The 4,740-nt window shown below is 37.0% G+C and overlaps 1 pseudogene; it reads left to right on the top strand.

The window, feature by feature from the left end:
• The first annotated feature begins 3,989 nt into the window (after window positions 1–3,989).
• On the top strand, window positions 3,990–4,308 carry LOC116741016 (annotated as a pseudogene).
• Window positions 4,309–4,740: the final 432 nt, after the last annotated feature.

The raw sequence follows: 4,740 nt of genomic DNA, 5'->3' as shown, positions 1-4,740 counted from the left end.
GAGAACTCATTCATTCAATCTGCTTCACTGAGAATCTACCGTATTCCAGGCACTCTTCTAGGCATAGATAACCCAAGAGTGACCAGGATATAGTCCCTGCCCTTGTGAAGCCTGCATTCTACTGAGGGAAAGGGATGATAAGCACATGAACAAATAAATATGCAGGGTGTCAGGTGGGAATAAGTTCTATGATGGAAAATAAAGCAGAATAAGATCAGAAGCAGCAGGGGTGCTGTCTTAGATCAGATAGTTGTGAAAGGGCTCTATGAGGAGGTGATATGTGAGCTGAGACCCATGAAGAGATTGACAGGGAACTATCCAGGGGAAAGCGTTCCAGGCAAAGGAAAAAGGAAGTATTCTCTAAAGGAAGGGAGTCCTTGGCATGTTCCAGTAGCAGTGAGAAGATGGGTGGCCAAAGTGGAGTGAGAAAGGAAGACAGAGGAGATGAGGTGGGAGAGGTGGTGGAGGTCATATCCTAGAGGGTCCTGTGCACCGTGATTAGGACTTTGGGCTTTATCCTAAGTTGTGTTAGGAAGACATTGGAGGGTTTTGAACGAGCATGATGGGGCTAGCCTCTTTAAGGGCTCACTGGCTACTGAAGGAAAAAAAGACTGTAAGAGGTTAAGAAATGAAAGCGGTTAGTTTGGAGTTAGGAGCCTAATGCAAGATTCTAGATGAGCAACAACAGTGGCTTTAATCAGTAGTAGGGATAATGAAAGGGTCTCAGATTTGAGATACATTTTAGAGGTCAAGGCTAAATGAATTTCTGAGGTACTGATATAGAATGTAAGGGAAAGAGAAGAAAAGAGGATGAGACCAAGGCTTTTTGCCTGAACATCTGGGTGAATATTTCCTGGGATGAGGAAGACAGAAAGGAGAGATTTGTGAGAGGAGAATCAAGAGTCCCATTTTGGACATGGTGAGTTTGAGGTGCTAGCCATGAGTATTCCAAGTTGGATATAAGACTCTGAAGATCAGGGGTGAATGCGGGAGACATTAGCATATAGATGGTGTTGAAAGGCATGGAGAGACTTCTGCTTCCATCCAAGATGAGGGAATAGAGACCAATTTACCCTTCCACCTGAAACAGCAAAAATAAATGATACAAAACAGATGGAACAATAGTTTTCAAGACACTGGACATCAGAAAACACAGTATCCCTAAGAGACAGGAAGCAAACAACGTGAGCCTTAAAATCATCTTAGCTTACTGCCTTGAGAAAGTTTCCAGGCTGCAGCAGAAAAAAAAAATGGGACTGGAGGTGATGCCTGGAAAGCCCTGTGAATTGAGGAAGTGGAGCGAGAGAACAGGGAGAGACAAAGATAACCAGAATTTTCAGGACAGAGTACTCAAGAGGAGAGACACACATAGAGAGAGAACCCTGGAGATCTGGAGAGGGCCCCCTTAAGTCTTCATCAGAGTACTGATCAACATGTGTGTATAAGGAAAATACCTAGGGTCAGGCCAATAACAACCCAAAGGTATTAGAGGGAATGGCATCCAGGACTCCTACAGGACCTGGAATAACATCTGTGCTCAGCAAAACCAGAAAACCTCAAAATTCATGCAGCACTGGGTAGAATACTCAAAAGAACCTTGCCTCAGCAGTGAGGAATAATTATCCCTAGACTAAACGCTACTCTGTTGCCACCTGACAAATATTAAAAGCAAAATCCAAAAGGATCAAACTCTTCCTGCAAATAAATTGCATTCCACAACAGAGTTCAGGAATACAAAAATAACCAGGAATACAAAAACACCTAATGTGTGTGTAATTGGAGTGCCCAAAGGGATGCAAAAATACCCAAAAAGGTAAAAATCACAATGTCTGGCACCTAATCAAAGATTACCAAACATGCAAAGAAGCAGGAAAATATGGTCCATAATGAAGAGAAAAATTGATCAATTGAAACTGACCCAGAACTCACACAGATGTTAGAATTAGCAGACAATGACATCAAAACTGTTATTATAGCTGTAGTCTATATATTTAAATTGTTAAGTGGCAGCATTTAAGATATTAAAAAGACCCAAATCAGACTTATAAAGATGAAAACCACAATCTGAAGTGAAAAATACACTGAGTGGGATTAATGGCAGATTAGACATTGCAGAAGAAAAAAAATGAATGAACTTGAAGACATAGCAATAGAAACTACCCAAAATGAAACACAGAAAGAAAAACAAAAAGAATTTAAAGGGGGTATCAATGACCTGTGAGACAACTTTAAGCAGCCTAATATATGTGTAATTGGAGTTTCCAAAAGAATAGAGTGGGGTTAATCTGTAATTCTAAACCCAGCAAAAATATCTTTCAAAACAAAGACAAAATAAAGACTATTTCAGACATACAAGAGCTTAAAGATTTCATTAATAATAGTCTTTCATTATAAGAAATATTAAAAGAAGTCCTTCAGTCAGAAGAAAATGATACCAGATAGAAATATGCATTCAATGAATGAAAAACACCAGAAATAGTAACTATACAGGGAAGTATATGAGTTTTAACATTATTTAAACCACTTTTTAAAATAATTGATTATTTAAACAATAACAATTTACATTGTGGAGTTTATTATATATATATATTGAATAAGTTAAATGTATGACAACAATAGGATAACGGCTGAGAGATGGGAAATGGAAGCGCACTCTTGTAAGAGTCTTACAATCTACATAAGTGGTATTTTGAAAGTCGACTGTTATAAATTAAAGATATATACTGTAAGTCCTAAAATAATGACTAAAGTAACAAAACTAAAAATTTTAGCTAACAAATAATAGAGATAAATTAGAATCATAAAAAAAATCCAAAAGAAGAAAGAAAAATATTAAAAAGGAAACAAGAACTGGTGGGACAAGTATAAAACAAATAACAAGATGACAGACTTAAGCTTAACAACATAAATAATCACATTAAATGTAAGCGACCCAAACACTCTAATTAAAAGGCAGAGACTGTCAGATTAGATAAAAAAACAAGAACCAACTAAAGCCTGTCTCAAAAAAGACACATTCAATATAAAGACGCAAAAAAGTTAAAAGTAAAAGGATATAAAAAGTATGCCATGCTGAAGCTAAAAAAAAGAAAGCTGGCATAGCTGTATTAATATCAGACAAAGTATATTATCAGATCAAAAACAGTACCAGAGATAAAGTTCATTCCATAACAATAAAAGGGTCAATTCATACAGAGGACATAAAAATCTAAAATGTTTATGCACCTAATAACAGAGCTTCAAAATACATTATGCAAAAAGGGTTAGAACTGCAAGGCGAAACAGACAAATCCACAATTATAGTTGGAGATTTCAACATTCTTCTCTCAACATTTGCTAGAACAAGTAGAGAGAAAATCACTAAGGATATAGAAGACTTGAACAACACTATAAACAACTTTGACCTAATTGACATTTACAGAAAACTCCACTCAGCAACATCAGATTGGAAATTTTAGAAGATGGAGTCATAAAACAAGTCTGTATAAATTTAAAAGGATTCAAGTCATACAAAGAATGTTCTCTGACCACAATGGAATTAAATTAGAAATCAATAACAGAAAGATATGAGAAAAATCACCAAATACTTGGAAACTAAATAACACACTTTTAATAACCCACGAGTCAAAGAAGAAATCAAAAGGGAAATTATGAACTATTTTGAACCAAATGAAAATGAAAACACTACACAAAAGAAAAACACAAAATTAGTAGTATGCCACTACAACAGTACTTAGGAGGAACTTTATAGCATTAAATGCTGATACTAGAAAAGAAGAAAGGTCTCAGATCATTGACTTTCTACCTTAAGAAACTGAGGGGTAGAGGGGGAAATGGGTGAAGAGAATCAAAAAGGACAAATTTCCAGCCATAAAATAAATAAGTCCTGGGGATGTAATGTACAGCATGGTGACTGTAGTTAATAATATTGTGTTATGGGGAGACATTCAGCCAGCCAGTGGGGGCAATGGACTTTCTGTCCTAGAACCATGGCCCAGTTTGTCCGTAACTTCACAGAGAAGGCCCTGGCACTGGTCAATGCTTCTGTGACTTACCTGAAGCTCGAGGGGCCACATTTTGGCACTACGCCAAAGTTGAGCTGGTTCCTCCTGTCCCTGCTGAGATCCCTACAGCTATTCAGAGCTTGAAAAAATTTGTCAGTAGTGCTCAAACCAGTAGCTTCAAACAGCTCACAGTTAAGGAAGCTCTACTGAATGGTTTGGTAGCCACTGAGGTGTGGATGTGGGTTTATGTTGGCGAGATCATACGAAGCCAACGAAGCGTGGCATCGTTGGCTATGATGTTTGAAGACCAATCTTTAACATGTGATTATATTTGCTTTATTATTTGGGTGCTCTTGGACCATGTATGAGCAGGCCGGTATTTGAATAAAATAAGACAATGTGTCAAAAATCAGTGTTTTCTCTATCAAACCCTACATGGAAGGTCACAACTTCTCTTGATATTAAGTTGGGTTGTCGTTTGCTTTAATATGTTAATACACCTCTAAATGCATGTCTTTGCTTAGCCTGCAATTGGATAGGATATATATGAATATACCAACCTGGTACATGTATATATGAGGATAACATTTTATTTTGAAAGCTTGAAATAAATGATATTGAAGCTTTATTTCTAGAAAAGTTGGGGGAAAGGCTTTGAGAAAGTGGGATCTTACTCCAGTAGGAGAATAATAATACCACATTCCAAACACGATGTAGTTAAGCACGCAGTATAAAG

The sequence above is a fragment of the Phocoena sinus genome, chromosome 1 (assembly GCF_008692025.1).
Source record: "Phocoena sinus isolate mPhoSin1 chromosome 1, mPhoSin1.pri, whole genome shotgun sequence".
Classification (NCBI taxonomy): Eukaryota; Metazoa; Chordata; class Mammalia; order Artiodactyla; family Phocoenidae; genus Phocoena; species Phocoena sinus.
This window is presented reverse-complemented; position numbering and strand designations above follow the sequence as displayed.